We start from the raw sequence: 20,717 nt of genomic DNA on the forward strand, positions 1-20,717 counted from the left end.
CCCTCAGATATGTTTCATTTAGACGCTGAAGCCAGGAATGAGCTGAATTTGCTGGTTCTGACGTGTTTTTCTTATCAGATTTCTCAAACTCCCCTGCTCCAAAAACGCACTTATTCAGCTCCAAAAATACCACATTCAGTTTAGCTAAGAAACTAAGTCGTTGTCTGCTGCAATTAGCAAGACCTTCTGAGAAGTATAGCTTTTCATTTCAGTGAGCAGAATGATCAAAACGTTGGATTAAAAACCGTCAGCAACAGATTTTTTTAAAAAGCTGAAGTGTCTGGAAACTGAGCAGAAGGAAAAATCACACTTTAAAACCTGGTTTACATTGTCCTTTAAATTTTTACAAGAGAAATCACACTGCAGTGGTCTCTCTTAAAATTTAAACTTCCTGCCTGTTCTGGGAAACTAAACATGTTTTGTTTTGGCATTTGAAAGCTGGACTCTACCTCTGTTTCCTCGTCTGTGGCGAAAACACATGGCTTAGGGTTTATCCAGTATATAGTAAATAATAAAAGTGCTGTATTGTAAAGAAAATTTATTCTAAAAGGGGACCATGTCCAACAGCCTGAAATCATAATACTCCTGGTAAAGATGTGCAAATACTCTTAAAATTAATCCTTTATTTTAGTTGTATAACATCATCGAATATGAGCCAAAGCCCTCTTTTATTCTCAGTTTGAATACATTTTCAGTGAGTTTAACAAAAATAATCACTGCTGCACTAGTACTTCTAAGAGTTCCTATTAATTTAATGTATTTGAAGTGATGTGTAAGAAGATTTAATTTGGCGTTTCTTTAGTAATGACTTCACAAACAAGACAATTTTTCTAGCCTTTCTTCAAAATACAAAAAACATCTTTCACGTATGGCAGGCATGCCATGAATTTTAAAAATCAGGGAATAACTACACGATAACTACTCACCTGAACCTGTCCATGTCAATATTCAAAGCAACAATAAAAAAAGTTTAAAACTAGTTTAACTTTGAGAAAAAATGTTAGTGAAAAAATAATGACTCCATTAGCAGTCAGTCTTGCAACAAATCTAAAGAGGCCTCTGACTGAAGACAATTCCTGTCATGGTAACGCCTCAATTTCTGGGCAGCAGCGAGCACAATAACATATAACAGTAACATGTTCTGAATGATACAGTCAGTTGTTGGGAAACACAGCTAATCCACTCCATTTGTTTTTGCTACCCCTCTTCAAATCTCTGAACGGTTATAAAGTCGAGCGGAGAGACATTAGAGTTTGGGATTTGATCCTTGACCACCGTGATCGATGGAAGAGACCGTTTGAACTCCTTGCTTCTCTCTGCTCTCTGGTCCATGAGGCCTCCATCTCAACTCCTCTGGGATTCGGGGTCAGAGTTCAGCTATTATTTGATCTTTTTAGATGCTAATCAGCTGCTCTCAGTTGTAAAAACAATACCTTGTTGCCACGGTTCTGCATCATAGCAACTGTCAAAAAATAAAAAATAAGAGCAGAAATCCTTCCAGCTGCACAGCTTTCAAACCCAGAGGGAATAATTGTCCAAAAGTTAATACCATAAATAAATAAAATACGAACCGAAGTTTACAAAGAGAACAAACTACAACCGATCTTTTTGCAAAACCATTTTCCCAATTAGAATTGAGTTTTTCCCAAGCATAATTTTCATTTATTCTTTTTTACAATATGTAACATTTCTTAAATGTCCTTAAATTTTATTGAAGATTTCTTAAAAATATAACTGGCTTCCCAATCCGACCTTAAATGCTCATGTAGAACTGTCCTATTATTTATCGTACTTTCCATTAAAGCTGTCAGATTTTTGTAATGTTTAACTGGAAATTGTTGTTCACTGGTTGCAAATCTTTATTGAAAGCTCATTGAGAAACTTCACTAAGGTACAGAAAAAGACTCTGTAGGTGAGTTGCTCTAAATGATACATCAATATTTATTAAAATGATACAGTACTCCAGAAGTCGATATGATGTACGTAATCAAATGTTGTGCATAGTGTATTTTAGCACAATTAGATGCATTTTGACACTTTTTATATTTGCTGGAAAAATAAATTCAGAGATGGGAGGAGATCTGGTTGCATAATGAAACTTTTCTCTTAAAGCAAACTGGTGCAGTAAGTTATGTTGGGAGGAAAATGACACCAATATTATCCAGATCTGGACTTTTCAGCTCATCATAATGACTCAGCGTTTTCTATGCGTGTTGCTCAAGCTGTGACCTTTTCTGTTTCCTCCTCTGAGCTTTTGCACCAGATGAGTCAAACACACACATATTCTTTTGACCTTTATTTATACAGGTTGCCTCATTGAGATCCAATATCCTATTTGCATGAGAGACATATAAATTCCTTGCAAAAGTATTCATACACTCGGATGTTTTACCCTTTTTATTTCTTTAACGTATGAACAAAATGTTACTTTTTTAAAAATAGAAATTTACAAAAAAAAATGTCTTTAATGTGAAAGTCAAAACAGATTTCTACAAAAGAAGGGCAATTAAAGACAGGTATTTATGTCAAAATAAGTGACTGACCTAATTTAACAGAGGTCCAGCCAATTGGTGCCAGTAATCTCACAATAATGGAGATAAGGGACAAAACAAGTATAAAAACAAGTGTGTCTGGTCTATCAGTGCTCCTGGCTACCATTAAAGCATGAGGACTCCAAGATAATCAAGGAAAAGGTTATTGAAAAGCATAAGTCAGGGGATGGATACAAAAAAAAATCATGCTGTCCTCACAAACTGAGTAACTGTTGAAGAAGAAAACTCATATCAAAGCTTAGAAAGTTCTTTTTTGAGATGAAAATGTTGTCTTTGGCCATCAGACAAGACACCCAACAACTCCACATCACCACAAACACACCATCCCCACTGTGAAGCATGGTGGTGGCAGCATCATGCTGTGGGGGGATGGTTCTTAGTAGTTGGTCTTGGAGGACTTGTGAAGGGAGAAGATAAAATGATTGCAGTGAAATATGCATTTTCTAGCTAAAGCTATATATAAATGACAGCAAGTTGTGTGTTCTGGAGTGGTCCAGTCAAAGCTCAAACCTCAATCTGATAGAGAATTTGTGGCAGGGCTTGAAAAGGACACTTCACAGCTAATCTCCATGCAACCTTACAGAGCTTGAGTTTTTCAAGGAAGATTAAAGTAAAACTGTAGAGTCCATATGTGCCAGATTGAGACCATCGGTGTGTCAACTAAATACTGACTTAAAGGTGCAGTATGTAGCTTTTAGCAAATATTTTTTAACATATTTGTTGAAATTGTCTCTATGCCTTGAAAGTATAATACGAGACAGAGAATCTGTGAAAAATTCATGCTCTTCTGCCTTCTCCCACGCCTATCTAGAAACAACCAATCACAGTCAGGAGGCGGGTCTTTGTGCTGTCAATTCACGGATTATCTGTCTCATATTATATATTACATGGTGACAGTTTTACCAAGTATGTAAAAAACACTTTTATTAAGACTTACATACTGCAGCTTTACAGAGGATTCATATTTATACTAATTTCAGTATTTTGTAGAAGTTAGTTTGTACTTTTTCTCCTCAAAAAAGCTTTATTTTATTCATCGCAATTGATTTGTGAAAGCAACAAGAAGGGTAAAGCATCCAAGTGTGCTGAGTACTTTTCACTGTATAACAACGTCATCGCCACACATATGAAGGCTGCGTCAAATGCGTTTATGATTGCAGTGTTCCTCTGACTGCTGATAGTTTGTGTTGTTGTGTGGGCAGCCGTCCCGACAGGCCGAGCGTACCTCGGCTGCGGTAATGAAAGAGCAGCTTTTCATCACAACGTGCAGCTCAGATGCGGAGCCAAACAATCAACATGCCCTGCAGATCATTTATTTCCACCACTTTCCATTATTTCATGTAGTGTTGCGTAAATCACGGAGGCGGACTGGCTGAGCCACCCAACGCACTTCCCTAACGCAAACCATGCAGAGGACATCGGATACCTACCATGTGACCTCCAGATCTTTATCTCTCAGATTCCACATGAGCAGGTTATTTAATATCCATCAACTGAATCCTAAATCAAGCCGAGGCATCTATAAAGAGCAGAACATGCGTTGGATCCCGGCAAAAACGTGGGCTTTTTGAGGCAATCAATGATCATAAATCTGTTGTAACATATTCTATTTATTCTTGGATAGAAGTTTTATGGCTTCACTGTAAACTTTTAGATGATTCATAGTTATTCTGAGGCTCTGGATCCCAGTAAAGTCAGGATTAATAACAATTGCCTAAGCAACTGGTTGCTGTTTTTGGCATTTAGCAACAAGTCATTTGAAATTTTTATTGCCACATAACTTTTCTGTTTCTCTTGTTTTGTTTAAAAGCAAAATTGGGGGATTTATCTCGGCAGTACATGATTGTCTTCATCATCTCGTTTATTCAAAGCTCTGCTAAAGCGAAAGAGAGGAACAATAGTGGTTGAATCTGTCCAAAATGCATAAGGAAAGTGTAATCTATAGCATTTACTGTGCAGTGAGAACAGAGAGGCATAATAAAACACCTTACAGCGTCGTAAAACAGACACTCAGCTTCTATTCAAACACTTTTTTGTCTGCCTTTTCTCCCCTCTGAGCTCCATTCCCAGAGATGACACTGTCATATTTTGAAACATCTCTTTCTTTCTCTCCCGGCTGGCATCGGTACGCTTTCCTCCGTTTCCCTGTTTCTGTTTTGTTTAGGACCACACAGAGGGATGACATGTTGGAGGCAGATCCAGGCTGGGTGGCCCGGCTGCAGGAAAGATGTGGGTGACAGGATCAGCCTTCAGCAGACTATGGCAGTAATGCGTGCAGACAGTGTAAAACCAGTCCTTTGGAGACCTGGAGAAAGAGCAACGCTTGCAATTCTGAACAAATGCAGTTTGAAAACAGAAGGAGGGGGTTCTGTTTGGGACTCTGGACTCTCATGCACTACTAATGTCTTTAAACATGCTTGGCAATAGAAGCAAATCTGAAGTATCAAATGTGAATTTCCCACCTGCTGTGAAAGGAATGTCGCTTATGGAGAAGGATTGGAAATTAAAATCTGACTTCAGTGGAAATATTTAACAAAAAATGCATCTGGTGAAGTACTCAGCCAGCAGAATTGGATTCTGCATCATTTCTGTGTTTCAGGCAGGTTAGACAGCATGAATCCAGAGAGAAAATGGTCATTTGTTCAGTCACTAGAGACTCGAGACTTGACTTGTTCTTGGGAAAATGCCGTCTGAATATCTCTGTAAACATGTACTAAGAGCAAAGCATGTAAAGCGTTTCCAATTGACAGAGAAGTAAAGCTGTGTAAATATAAGTTTTTGCTGTTTACCCCATTTTACTTTTATATCAGACAATAATATGATCGGAAATGCTTAGATTCTAGCGCAATCACCTCCTTCTCTGTAAATAACCATCCAATGCAAAGGTGATAACAGGTTTTTAACGGTTCGTATAAGAGCATAAACAAAAATTACCAGACATTTTTCAGACCGGATGTTTCTAAGATAACAGAAGTTGACGCTGAAATTGTCTCCTCTCTGATTAGCCGTTAGCTTCAGCGATCCAATCTGGATTTATTCAAAAGGAAGAAGTTTATTATTAACAGGTTTTCACATGTTTACAGCACAACTTTTGAATTATCCCTTTAATATCGAAGAAGTGCTAAATAAAATTATTTCTTTGACTCGTCTCGTTTTAATTTTAAAGTCCAGATCGATAACACACAGATCTGCTCTGTTCTGGGACTCGCTGCTTAGCTCGTTAAAAGCAATGAGCTGCTACTAATCTGTTGCAGCCCTTGAAACAGTTCAAGCTGAAGTTTCCCCTTTTTAAACACTCTGGCTTTGCAGAAACCAGAGATGGCTCTTTTCCTGATAATCAGCTTGTTGCATTTAGCAAGTACTTAACAAAACAAATGGCCCGACTGTGTGTTTTTGTGAGAGTGTGTGTGAGTCAGGGAGGAAGAGGGAACTCCACTGATGCTGGATTTTGTCAAGCCTGGAGAGCAGAGAAAATAGAGCAGAAGTGTCATCACAAACAGGCCCCTGGATCCCGGCGGCCCCCACATTCTTCCTCTGGATGAAGAATGGTGCGACTCACAGTTGTTTATTTTGTTTTCTATCTTGTCTTAGCAACCTCGTTTTAATGAGAGGGAGTAATTCCACATTGAGGTCTGCTCTCTGTTCATTTCCTGCTAACTTCTTCAGAGACAACTCTTTATTTTGTTGTATCGCCACAGCTGCGTAAACGTGGCAAGCTGGGAATCTTGCACAATGAAGTGATGCAGAAACTGATTAAATTAGCTTAGTTTTTTACTCGGTCTAAACGTCTGTTCATTGCGATTGAAAAACAGTTTTGATGTTGTTCTTGACTGCTGAGTTATGAATATCCCCAGAGTAAACAAATTAATATGTTTATCTGACGCAGAGTGCTGGGAAAATAGTTTTTTGATCTGTTTTTGATTTTTTTTTCATACTTAAATGTTTCAGATTATCAAATAACTTAGAGTTAATGCAGCATGTGGGACCTGTTTGGCAACATGAAGTGGGTTAAGCCAGGTATCTGAAACAGCAACACATCATACCTCAGGGTTTCCCTCAGTGTATATTATAAGCCTGGCGGGCCACCAGGCTTTACTTGTGCCCTCATCAGGCTTAGCTTTGTTAATTTATTAAGGTTTTTTAATGATTGCCTTTAAAAAAAACTTTAAAAAAAACTTTATAGTTGGCTTTTAGGTATTAATCTTCTAGTCTTCCAAAAATGCATAACTATCAAATAATATTTTCAAATTTCCTGTCAACTTTAAACATTTTTAACTCAAAAACACAATGGGTGGCTGCATGACCGTAGCGCCCTGAGCACCGGGCTTAGAAAGTTTTTTGGGGGAAACTCTGTATCTATTATGTAAAATTTTTCTTCTTCAGTTTGACCTGTACTGCTTCTAAAAGCACCACCCAGCTGTTTTTTGGCAATAACTTATTGTTTTTTGGTGTCTTGAAAGTGAGCCATTTCAAAAACCTCCTGATTGTTAAGTCACATTCCATGGGTGCTGCACCGTTACCTAGCAACCCCAGACCCGTTACCTAGCAACCCTCGTGGGACTCCAGGACATTTGCTCAGCTGGTTTTTATTGCTGTATGCACTGTACGAGGTCTCCTGGAAAAGATAAGTGTTTTGTTGCTGAATTACCATCTAGAAACCACTTGGTGCAGGAGGCTCTACTAATGCTTTTCAAAGATGTACGGTGGTATAATTGCACATCTGATTGCAGCCATTTTTACGAGCGAGTGTAAACATTGAGTTGGGGGCGTGGCCAGCTGCAGCTTCTTTGGATTTAACGTGAGAAGATGCCCTAAAACAAAATAGCCAGAGCTGATTATCTAAGAATGATTTTTTGTATATAAAAAATGTAATGAACACGTTATGTTTAGCCCATAGACCTATCCTCGCCTGTTCAAGGAAGCACAGTAGGTGTATAATTCATTTTCTTAAGGGGCTTTAGTTGTTTGTTCAAGAGACTGGATACTGAAATCAACAGGTAATTTGTAATTAATTGGGAGTTACTTAAATAGGAAAGTAAAGGAGGTAAGAATTTGCTTATCCTGCTCTGTTTCAAACATGTAATGTTGACATTGTTGCTTTCTTTTCCATTCTTTCTTTCCTTTCTTGTTTGTTTGAATAGATTCTTACTAAATACAACTTAATTTTCTTTGAGTAAAGAGCCATGTTGGTTTAATTGCGTTTTTCTCCCTTAATAGGCAGAACTATCATTTAAAAACTGTTTTTGTTTACTTGAGTTATGCTTGTCTGATAATAAAATGTGATTATCCAACACATTTAAGTGGCAAAAAAGCATAAAGTGAAGCAAATACTTTTTAAAGTCATAGTGAATTATGAGCATTAAAGAGTATAAAAATATTACACCAGAAAGACCTACAGATCAAGTAGTAAGTAGATTTAATAAATCTGCATAATTAATGGTGGCGAACAGATTGAATGTTTCGAGCAGCTCTGAGGGAGACGTTTCAGACAATGCTCTGAGCAGGAACCAGAGAGGTGTGACAAACTACAGCCTGTTACACATTATGGTGTTTGTGGTTTTGTGTGTCAAAGTGGAATAAAGCATGTTAACTTGCTCCATAGAGAGGGGAGGAGATGTAAAGAAACTTTCAAACAAACCTGCTGTCAGAGGACAGATAAAGACACAATCAGCAGTTTGTGTGCGCGTTCCCAAGCACCAGCGGGCCGTCAGGTGGTCCTCGGTCCTCTCCAGTCACCAGCCCACCAACCTCCACGGCGCTATTGTGCAGAAAAGACGCTGCATGACTGATGCAACAAAGGAGGAGACATTGATCTTCTGAGACAAGCTCTGCTCTCTGCATACTGTGCTAAAGGAAATGAGCTGATCCTCCTCAGTGGTCTGCAGCTAAGCCTTGCTTTTGAACATCGTAGCTCTTAATCTACAGCATCAGGACGACTCAGGATTTTGTGCTGCAGCCCTTGTTGGGTCTGGGAAGAAGAAGAAGAAGAAGAAGAAGAAGAAGAAGTAAAAAAAACTCCCAGAAACTTTCAAATTAATTCAGGAAACAGGAATAGAAATCTCAGAGGCTAGATTATATGTTTTGGTAAAGTAATTTACTTGCCACAGACATATAATGTTTCCCAGAGCAAACCCCCACAGAGCGTGCAGCACTGGCAGGTGCTGCATTTCTAGTGTACCCTTGAGCAGGGCACTTCAAATCACTTATCACGGCTTAATTCAATCGCTCCAATAAAACTATCCAGCTGCATAAACACATTACAGGACGTGTGAAATCGAAAACACAGAGCATCTTTAATGCTCTCTGGATAGCGCTGTCCACTACAGGGGGACAATAAATCATTTTACACAGTAATTTAATGATTTAAGAGCTCAGTGTTTGTCACACTGTCATGTGGCACCAAGCCGGGACGAGGTGTCAGGCTCCCATGAGTCCATTAAAGTCCACTTTCCCAAATGGCAGAACGTGAGAGCCCATTTGGAGCGGCTGGTAGAAGCCGTGACGGCATGAATCTGTGGAGAAGGTTTTGGGTTTTACACCTGCGTGTGACGCAGGAGAGAATCGGCAGCGAGTGGGAGAATCGGCCAGCTGTGCTCTCTTGTGGTGACTCTGGGGATAGCCTGGAAAATGGCAGGGAGGATTTAACCAGCTATTTATAGGTCCTTTTACTGCAGTTGCACATTAGCTGCTGAGGGTCTTGCAGAAATAGACTCAAATGAAAAATATTTTGGAGTGCAATAAAAACTCCTCAAAGTTTCCTAAATCGTTTTGTTCCTCAATGCTCTGTAAAAGTACAAACATGGTTCTTGTTCCCTGTTTGTTCATGTGTGAACTAGTCAACTGTATATCTACTGCTGCTAAACTAAATATGTATTTCTAAGATAAAAAAAAGGGAAAAAAAAAAAAAAGATCCTGATTCACCAGGAATTTCAGCAAAAATTATTGTGTACAACTTCTCTGAATAGCCCAGCAAAGCTTGTCCGAATAAAAATTAATAATTAGACTGACATTTTCTTATATTTTAGAGAAAACTATGTCCTTTTTGTCCCCATGTAGAGATTTCTGAAATGACAAACTGACTGTATTAGGAGCATTAAAATCAGAAATAAGAACAAAGTCTTTAAATACGTGGTAATCAATCTGTGTTGAGTGCAGCATTATTTTGCTGGATGCTAACCAGTTGAAATACAAGTGATTTCGAGCTGCAGATGATCCAGTTCAGTCCAAAGTTTCAAAAAACACTGAAATAAACACTGAAACTATTGCAGCTAATGATAAGACGTGAAGCAGCTCCAGGGATTACATCTTGCATAGTGAATAAGAAGTATGTTAATTAAGTTTCACGACTTTACAGCCACAGAAATGTGGTGAATTATGTTTCTAGATGGTAGGATGTAATCAAAACCAGGGCTCCTCTCGGTTTCACTCTCCTGCAGAGATTTTAAAAATATCCATTCTAGCTACAGATTTCCACACAGTTTACAGTGGCAGTGGTTTTCAAACCAAAACCTCTATAAAACAATCAAAGAAGTATTGATCTGACTGCACACTTTTCTTTGCCAAAAATAGAAGAAAAACAAAAACAGCATCAGCAGAAGGAGATCCTCTCTTGTCAGAAATGCAGTTTTTAATCTAAATCTCTGATTTGCTTTAGTTTTCTGGGTGTAAACGTTATGTAAGCGTTTTAGTTAATCAGGACATTAAGTTTCTATTTTTAGTATTGAATCGATGTGCTTTCCTTTCTCTGCTTTTTAATTGTTTTTCCAAACAGACCTTTCTTAATGGTAGGTCTGTTTGGTGTATTTTTAGGGGCACTGGTGTAATGGAAACTTTAAAAAAGAGACCTGGAGGTGTCCAAACTTTTTGTTTGGACACCTCCAAACAAAAAGTTTGGGGGTGCTTGCTTGGCCTGCAAGCACTCGAGTCAGAAGAGCTTGCAGGCCAAGAAAATAAAATGAAAAATCTGGCAAATAAAGTAGTTTGATTTTCTCTTGAAGAAATCTGACGTTAGTCATCGTAGATCCAAAACTTAAAAATCATTTTGCACGTTTGCTAAATTACAAGAAAGAAATCTAGATTTCAATTTCCTTTGGGCTCGACTGAACACTTATTCTCAGGAATAAAACAGGATTAAAGTCACTTTTTATCCTAAATGCTTGCTATATTCAGATGAGCTTAAAGGTATCATGTAAAATTGACTTTTTTAGCTTTACATCATGTTGTGATGTTATTTCCTCATCAGAAACTTATCTGGAGAGTGACTTTGATTCTTTCAAGCATATTTAGCTAATCTTTTAGTCTCCCATGGCAACCATTCAGTTGTACAAAACGCCTGGTTGGACCTAGCCCCGCCTTTGAGGCGCAGCTCCTCCTCCTGCGCTGCAGTTTCCAAGCTTCAGAGTTTCAGCCTCACATAGCAGCCCTCCCAGAATCAGCTCCTCCAGACTAGCCAGCAGCAATTAGCAAGCTGCACATCTGCTCAGCTGTTTCTCAGTGCAACGTGGGTAAAAACATTGACAAAGGGTTAATAGAAGAGCGATGCTGTGATGATTTCCTGAAGGCGGAGTTTCAGAAAGAGCAGGAGTTTATTAAAGATACAGAGGCCCAATTTTAAGGTGTTAAATAAGGAAGTAAAATTTCTTTTAGGTCATATTTTATATCATTTTTATAGGTGAAGTTAACATAGTTTCTCGATTGTGCTACAAAATGACACGATGTGGCTGGAAAACACACAATACTGCCCCTTTAATGATCGGTTTTGAGTGTGAAAACTTCACCTCCAAGTTGTCTGCATTTTCAGGTTTTTCAACTGGTGGTCAGATCTGTAAGATTGGGAGGAGGCTGTTTTTTTTTGGTAGATGTGGGTTCCTTCTTGTATCAGTGCTAGCAGGTATAAATGCTCTCTACAGGGCCGTCTCTCATGGGGGGTCAGCGGCCTCTCGGTGCGGGCCTGCACATCGTCCTCTCCATCACTCACTGGGCCAGGCCAACATGTACAGTGGCTTTCCTTCGTCTCCCAGGACGTCTTCAGCATTTGCTTCATCAGGACTGATTACTGGAGACATTCCTCTCCCATGCAGCCATAAATTCACCTGATGTGAAGCAGACCTGCATCCTCCACTTCCACTGAGGCGTGGAGAATCAGGGGAGAAGCCTCACCGTCAAATTCAGCGACACACTTTGCTGAAACGGCTGAATAAAACTTTGGAATCAGCAATCAGCGATAACCACCCTGAAATTACATCATAAACGCAACAAAAACCCTCCAAACGCTTTCTGAGTCCAAAGTTACTCAGGACGTGTTTGGACGATTTTCTTTTTACACAAAATGTAAAGCTGCTGTAGTTTTAATTAAAGAGAATTTATTTCATCTCAAGGGGGGAAAAAAATCTTTATTTATGACCCCATCATTGACACAAGAATAGGTTCAAGCTTCTCTCCATCTGTTTGCAATTCCAGTGTAATGCTATCATCACCTGTTTCCACGGTCCCAGTCACATCTGGCTTGCATTACAACAGAAAAAAAAAAAATTACATAAGGTGCATTTTTTTCTCTCTCTTTCTCTTCTTCCCTTAACTTTAGTATTTGGCTCAAATTTCAGAAATAGACAAATTAAGCCCCAAGTCTTGAGACGTGAAAAACAAAACAACAATTGGCTTTTAAATTTTAGAAATCTCTGGAGCTTCAGTAGTTTTAAACGAAAGAGTTTAAAGGTTTTGTAAAGTTTGCTGGAGAATAAAACCAGTTTAACCCAATAGCAGAAAGTTCAGCTCTCAAATCTGGCAAAGAAATCTTCACAATTAAGCAAAGTTTTACGCATCTGAACGCCTTTTGAAGGCAAGGCACCAACAGTGACTCAGTCGATGCATTTAGGTTCTGTGATGGCAGAGTAATTTGAATTGTGGACAGGTAAAAGATCTCCAATTTAAATCTAACTCAGAATATGGTACCGTTTAAAAACTTCAGTGGTTTTAGTCACTCGATTTGTAATTCTCAATTAAAAGAAAACTTTGATTTTGTAAATGAGAAAGCATGTATGACTACAATAATAATTTCCATTGCCTTTCTTTAATTTTATTTACTTGTTTTCACATTAAGTTAACTAGTACAACACTAGTTCTGTGGATTTTATTTCAGCTTCTTCTGATTTAAAGTTCAGTGAAAAAGTTTTTGGCGCCTTACAGATTTCTTCTGTTTTCTTGCTTTATTTTATTTCTCTCAAATGTTTCAGATTATTAAACCTTTTTAGAATCCAACAAAGAAAAAAAAGATGCTAATGTTGTGCACGACTTTTGGAAAGCCGAGTTTCATTTCCATCCCAGGACTGTCAGGCTAAACAAAATTACTTCAAGTGTGTTTATCAACAATTCCTCCAGAACAATCTCTAACGCTTTGCAAGACACATTAAGGTCAGAGTTCATGATTCAGCGATAAGAGAGAGAGAGACAGGGTAAAAATGGCATCAACGGGAGAATTGCAAGGCCAAAAATTAGTAAAGTAAGAAAGTAATGAGGCTTCTTGGAAATTGTGCTTCCTGCTACAACCAGTTTAAAACTCACACAAGAAGCATTTAGAGCAACAGAATGTCATACTGACGATGACACCAAGGTTATTATAGTTAACTAAAATTAACCAAACTTAACTGAAATAAATAAAAACTGCAATTAATGCGGAAAACCTACAACTGACTTGAGGTATATTGTGGGTTTGTGAAACTAACTAAAAACTAAACTAAAACTGAACAATTAACTAATAAAAACTAAAAACAAATTAAAGCTATTAGACAAACAAAAAGTTACAACGAAATAAAACCAAAAACCTACTACAACCCTGGTTCACACATACTTCCTCCTACTTATGGAGGTAGTGTGATGGTCTGGGTCGGCTTGTAAGTGATGCTCTCTGCCAGAAAACCCTGAAGAAGAACATCTCGCCATCGGTTCTGTGAGCTTAAACACAATCTGCAGGATAATAACTAGCCCAACATCTGAATGGCTCATAATTAAGCTTCAAAGTGGCCTAATTATTGAGACGCTGACCTTAAGGAGGCTTTTCATGCCCACTCCTTCTGCTAATAGGAGTGTGTTTTTTTTTCACACTGGGTCATGCTGCATTGGGTCGATTTTTCCCTGAATAAACCAAATCATTAGTTGAAAGCCATATTTTGTTTTTACTCTGCATATCTGAATGCAAAGTTGCATTTTAGTTCACAATCTTAATTTGAAAGGGTGACATAATTGCAAAAAACCTTTCTGCAGCTCTGTGGCTTTTATGACCTGAAACATTTGCGGAGTATTTGTTAAGTCCTGAGCTGCAACGTTATACACACTTTTGATGGATGTTGTGCAGGTTTCATGTCTGTGGTTTAGAAGGAAATAACATTTGTGGTTACAGCTCGAAGCATAGTATACTATTAGAAAACTCTTGCCCCAGGAATTATATTTCCCCGCCTCATAACAGTCTGGAATTTGTGTATCCGCTCTGTCTCTCCCATGGACACCAGCTGTGCAGCTGGTGCGCGCTGGAAACTGCAGTTAGCCTGTAGCCATGTGGGATTTTTAACTCGGCTCTCCCATGTGCGTTTAAGGAAGCAGTAATGTCATGCAATCGGGGCCTGTGTTATCATTGTGCAGATCCTGGAGAGTGATGTCAGAGGAAAAGGGAAACTAGCAAAGTCCCAAACCAAGGGAGCAAAGGTTTGAAGCTGGCTGGCAGAGACCCAGATCAGCTTAAAGACTTTTCTTATTCTTTCTTTCCATTTTGCTGACCTCAGAAGTATACACACTCCATCCAAACGGCTCCACTGGACAGGATGTTGCTTCCCTTGGCATATGTGGTTATGAGGAGTGATGTCTTTAATAAATGAAAGGCGTCTGCATTGATAAAACTCGCTTTTGTAAATGGGATCAATGTAAAAAAAAAAAAAGAAGGTCTCAGCGGGAAAACGAATACATCCGCTACATCAATGTGAGCTTTTAATCCTCGGTAATGAATAATCAACACCGCCTAATCAATTAAAGAGAGATCATTAAGTGTCCTTCAATAGATCCTGTTTTATGGCTCCAGTGGAGCGAGGGATCAAAGCTGACTCTTTAATGCACTTGAAAGAATTTACCACAGTGAAATTAGTTAAATGTCACTGCAGAAAACTCTGGTAATTTATCACAGAAAGCCTCCGACAAAGACTTTTAGCCTCTCACATTGTTAAGACAGTGATTCATCCATAATCGTGAATGAAACAGACACACCTGCAGATATATTTAGAAGAGCTTTCATAACACCTACTGTATTAGTTGTGTTACACGCAGTGGAAAAAAGTATTCATATCCTTTGAACTTTGTCGGATTTTATACCAATAAAGATATGAGTATATTAGGAAGTGGAAGGAAATAACAGTTTAAAAGGATTATATAATTTTAAATAAATAATTCTTTTAGAAATAGAAATCTGAAAAGTGTGGAGTGCGGTTTCTCTGATACATCAGAAAAATAGTGTGGTACATCTACAAACTGGCATTTTGCTCAGGCAGGAACATTTATCAAAAAATCAACTAAAAGGCCTATGCTAACTTATAGATGAGTTTCAAAAAGAAAGCTATTATTAAACTTCAGAAAGCCTATTGAAATGTTGTTGCAGTGAATTACCAGGATGCAGCAAACATGTGAAAAAGGTGCTCTAGTCAGATGAAACCTAAATTAATCAAACTCTTTAGCCTATGTTACATTAGAATAACACTACACTTCATCCTGAACACATTATTTCAGTGGTGAAGGCAAATCATGTGCGGATGTTTATCTTCAATAAGGAGAGGGAAGACGGTTCGAGTTAATGCGAAGACAGATGGAGACTTCAGACTGGTAAGAGATTCACCTTCAAGGACAATGACCCTAAACATAGAGCTAGACGTCTTAACAGAATGGTTAATAAACATATTCATGAGCTACGATGGACCAGTCAAAGTCCAGATCTGATCTGTGGCAAAACTCATAAATTAATGTTCACCTTTACTCTCATGCAGTCTAACTGAGCTTTTGTGAATCCTTTACAGCAAATGGCAATTTTACATAATATTGAGTTAGTTTGGCTAAATACAAATATACAGCACACTTTTCACACTTTCTATTTGAAAAAACGTCTTTTCCACGTGTGACGTCACACGTCCGCGAACATTGTAACCGAAAGCCATGTTGGCAGGCAGTTGCTATGACAACAATAAACAAGCCACAAGCTTAGATGTAGTTACTAGCTCTCCCCTCGTTCCTAACTTAAAAACAATAAGTTCATTATACCTATAAACAGATTACAGTTTTTGAGTACTTTATCCGCCTCTGTGTGATAGTAAGATAAATGTCAGTGATATTTACTGTAGCACTGACTGTGGAACTAGCAAAATTAGCTTAGCTAATGTGGCAAACTAATAGACGGACATGTAGCCTACATGTATGTTAATATAGGTACTTACTCAGAAAGTCATTTTTATTCACCTGAAGGGGTCGTTCGTCTTTCACAAAGCCGCTGACACACTGACTGCATCCGTCCGTGGATTTCAGGCCGTGAAGCTCCTCCACGGTGTTCACGACGGAGGTAACTATGTCATAGATCTGAGGCAATTTGTCCACGTCGTCTCACGTATCTTCATTCTCCGTCTCATACGGGTCGATCCCGACAGCAGCGAGTTTGTTCACGTATCTTTTTCTCGCACATTCTTTTTGTTGCCATGGGTCCGCCATGTATTGCGCATGCGCTTGCCTACAAATACTGCGCGGTGTACTTCCGGTTCTGATTTGTCGGACATAAGATTGCAGTAAAATGCACCACTGTGGTTGCTGTTTGAAAATGTGAAAAGGTTTAAGGTATGAATGCTTTTGCAAGGCACTTTTTAATCTCTGTTGGAAAATAATGAAAAAGTCAAGCAATCAATTGTGCCTGGTGAAAAAGTAAGTTTATCATTTGACAACAGAAACAAACTCTTTGGTAAATGTATGAAATAAAAAGATACTTCTTCACTTTCAGCGAGTCACAAATACTAAAACCCTTTTGTTTGCTGAACTTTGTAACTATGGGAAATAAAAACGGGACTGAATGTGTGTCCTTGGAGGTAATTTATGACAGTTAAAAGTTTTTCCTCTTTAGTAGAGGAGAAGCAGCTGTGTTGCATTGGCTGCATGTTTTTGCTCTTACAACCAGGACTGAACTGTTGACAGAACCAGGTGTAGGCTGGCTGCGTTTCTACAACACAAGGTTCTTTTTTATGACAGGCAACTCTGCTTTCGAAACGCAATATCAGCTGGAGAAAGCAGTAATACTTCCTTTCACAGGTGACTTATGTTACTTTGTTTTAGTGTGGATTTAGAACTTGTTTTGGGAATCCATTCCCAAAAAGGCTCTTTGTTTCTGTAATTAATGTTATGATAAAGTGCAGGAATTGCAGATCTTTTCTGTGGCAGCTGCAGAGCCTCAAAACATGATTTAGTGTAAAGCTGTGATTATTCTCAGCTTGTACTTGGTTTGATTTTAGTTGGACCCAAGAGCAGGCAAAATCAGAGGCAGAGGGATGAAGTGAAGAGTTTCAGTGATGAAAATAAAGACTTACAAAACAAGAAGAGGACATAGAACGTAGCTTTGAACAATCCAAACCAGGCAGCTTAAGTACTAAGGCAGAGGTGGAAAATGACAAACAACCAGGTGAGCTAGTTAAGGGATGTGGGGCAGAAGAAGAACAGGAAAACTGAGGGAGGGAGACTAATTAACACAGAGGGAAATTAACTCAAAAAGATCGACAAACTAAAAGGGGAAATAAAATAAATGCATAGAAGAAAGAAGAGAAGAAACTGAACAGAAAAGATTTAACTAATGTAGCACCACTGTAAAGGCAATAATGAGCAGAAAGGACTGAGCTGAACCTAACTGGCAGTAATAAACCCAAAAATGATCAGAAAGTAACCACAACAGCGTGGCAGTGACTCAGCAGGTTAGGAGTTCATCCTGTAACCAGAGTTGCCAGTTCAGACACCTGGTCTGCCCGTCTCGGTCGCTGTGTCCTTGGGCAAAACACATCACCTGCTGGTGTTGGTCAGAGGTGCCGATTGTATGGCAGCCTCGCTTCTGTCAGGGCAGCTGTGGTTATTATGTAGCTTACCAGCATCGGTGTGTGAATGGGTGAATGACTGAGCACTTTGCACAGCGCTTTGGAGTCCTCTGGACTAGACAAAGCACTGTGCAAGTACAGGCCATTTCCCATTTACAAAAGAAAACCAAAACACAAACAGTCGTGGATCATGGCGGCTTGTTCTTGTGCTGCTCTGTCTCCTCAGGCAAAAAGGAAGTAAGATACGTTTTTCAAAGGATCATTTTCCCCACTGGACAACTAAAACCAGACATAAATAAAATCACTCTAGACAAACTATCTTTCTTTAAAGACAGCATCACTTTCATTTCCAAATAGTTTCTGTCTGTCCTTTACTAAAGCCTCTCACAGAGCATTGTGGTACAAGCAGAAAAAATCCAGTATGTTGCAACATTCAAGTAGAGTGGAGAGAGTTCATTGTTTACCTTACTATATTTAAATAGCTGAAAATGAAAGATTTATTTCTGTTCAGCTCACAATTTTGACATGGCTATAAATATATCTTTCTGTGTATTTTTTCCACCCAACAACATAGCTCACAGGACAAGTGTTTGTTAAATGTACGCTGAAGTTTTTGTGTTGTTTTTAATGAAGAACTATTTATTTAGAACAGCAAATAATCCCAGAAAAACAGCAGGAATTTACTGAAACACTCCCAGTTTGAGAAATGTAAGACAGATCTAAAAAACATCTGTTTGGACTTTGAGTTTTACGTTGCTGAGCGTGTGGATAAGTATTAATATTTGTTTAGTTAAGAGCACATTAACTGTGATTACTATGGCGGCTTTTTGCAAAAGAAATGCAGCATAAGGAACAACCTGTGATTTAATTTCATGCAAAAACTCTTAGTTTTAAGGATAAAATATCAAGCTTTTGCTATTTGCATGTGTTTGCATGATTGTCTGTCCTGTGTGTCTCTGTGTTTCGACTGGTGACCAGTCCAGGGTGTTTCTTTTACCAAATAATCACTGGAGACTGCAAGGATAAACATGTATATAAAAAATGAAAAGATAAATTATGTTCTAGTTTGTTTAGGTGCATGAGTAGAAAAAAATATTTGAAACGTATAACTCACTGTTCTGATAGAAAGATGGAATATATGTGAATATTTTTTATATTTTACAAATTTTTTTAAATGGTGATGGTAAAATCTGAAGGCTGTCTTTCATTTTGACACATTACAGTTCCAACATCTGACCGCTTTTTAACTTTATGCACAAAGTATATAAAAGAAAACCATCTGAGTATAATTTCTGACCTGCACACTGAACTCAATGCATCTTGCTATCCATGAGCTGACAGCACGATGAAGAGTTATGGAGGTTTTGAAGCCCGTCTGATGCAGCTGAACCACTGCTGCAGGATCTCCTCCTGCTGAAGTGAGGCCCTGTCAGAGTAGGAAATCTTCTACTTCAGAGTCTTGCCATCTTCAACCGTAGAAATGTTCCCTGATTTCAAAACTTTGACTGAGGTGGTGCTTGTAATTCCGGGCAGCGTGGCAGCAGAGCGTGGATTCAACCTCCAGGACGGCATCACAACCTCAATGGTATGTTCACACTACACGTGTCAAAAACGCTTCGACGCATGTGCACATTGAATGCAGACGCTCAACATTTTGCTCTACACCTAGTGTTTTGCGCGTCTAGTTTACATTCAAAGTCTAAGTGGAGGCGCGTAGAGGGCGCGTCAGACACGCCAACTCTAGCTGTTATTTTCCATTGGACGTTCTTGATGCTCAAAACGCTCCAAAACGTTTTGAACATCAAGGGCTCCAACGGCCCTCAACGCGCATCCACATAACCTCTGAACGTAAACCAGACTCTCCTGACGCCCAAAACGCGTTTGGTGTGAACGAATCATGAGATATTTGATCATGTCATAAGCGGCATTTACGGACCAGGAAGAAGTTGTATGATTACGGATTCAGGTGAATCATTCATAATTTAAGTGTAATCATTTAGATTAATTGGTTATATGTAGATTTGAGCTACAATGAGCAGTTTTTGTAACTGTGAAAAAAGTTGCATGTACTCATCTGCTTGATACGTCATGGAACAATGTGAATTTTCCGTTCTGTTAATTAACCCAAATGGAAATTTAATGAATCTAATTAAGTCATTGTTATAATTTAAAAAATTATGGGTAAAAATAGATTATGACTAGTTTTTAGTTGTTTTTTACCACTTCCTTTAAAATGACAGACAGCAAAAAGCCTAGAAGAAAACATTGAGATCATTTATCAAAATGTGTTAATTTTATGTTTGAAAATTAAACTGGCTTGAGGTTTTACTACATCAACGTCTTTTCCAAACTGTTTACGATGGTTTAACGTATAAAATGTATTTACCTAAATACCTAAAACTATTTTTCAAAATCAGTCGAACCTCCACAGCTAAAAAGAAACTTCCATCAAGTCAGTCAGGCAGGTGTCCTTTCTTCGCACATTTAAATATCATCAAGCCTGACTGTAGACACATCAAGCTGGTATTTTATGATGACATTCATAGCTGCGGTGTCCCTGCCTCATTTAAGTCCTGACAGCACAAATGAATAAATTCAATAGTTCCAGATTAAATTTGGCACACCATGGATAACCCATAGATCACCCAGCAATTCTTTTCTTTAAAAAGTTATTTCTCACAGGTTGAATCAGAGAAATCTGTGCAGCAAAATGTAACCTCTGAAGCTAATGAGCAGACTGAGTGATTAGCATACGAATGGCTCCCATAGCTCATCCTTCTGAGCATAGGGTAATGGCAGGTGAATGATACTTATCAAGCTTCATAAGTGCTCCTTCCAATAAATACATAGTCCAGGTCATTTGTACTGGGATTCAAGAGTTGATGGATATAGGATTACCACTTAACCTTGGAGTAATTCCAAGACGTTGCTTAAATCATCTAATACATTATCTATCCCATAACGGCTTGACCAGTCTTTAAGGATATCACTTCATAAGGCAAAATATGTTTTATGAGATAGATTTAACAAAAGGTGTTAGTGACTTATGAATCATATAGATGCAGTCATGACAGCG

At 38.5% G+C, this 20,717-nt stretch overlaps 1 long non-coding RNA gene across 3 annotated transcripts in view; it reads right to left on the reverse strand.

Annotated features, from left to right (window-relative positions):
* The window catches only part of LOC106958537 (uncharacterized), a 29,907-nt gene extending 13,642 nt beyond the window's left edge, over positions 1–16,265 (reverse strand). For 2 of the 3 annotated variants that reach the window (XR_001427172.1, XR_001427170.1), the window contains exons 1-3: positions 16,038–16,265; positions 8,396–8,520; positions 8,191–8,310 (exon numbers count right to left, since the gene is read on the reverse strand). This is a non-coding gene — a long non-coding RNA (uncharacterized LOC106958537). Of the gene's footprint in view, positions 1–8,190; positions 8,311–8,395; positions 8,521–16,015 lie in introns of all 3 variants that reach the window. The other variant, XR_001427171.1, reaches the window with a different exon arrangement.
* Positions 16,266–20,717: the final 4,452 nt, after the last annotated feature.

Source organism: Poecilia latipinna, unplaced genomic scaffold (assembly GCF_001443285.1).
Source record: "Poecilia latipinna isolate Pla-1442-1.1 unplaced genomic scaffold, P_latipinna-1.0 Scaffold993, whole genome shotgun sequence".
Classification (NCBI taxonomy): Eukaryota; Metazoa; Chordata; class Actinopteri; order Cyprinodontiformes; family Poeciliidae; genus Poecilia; species Poecilia latipinna.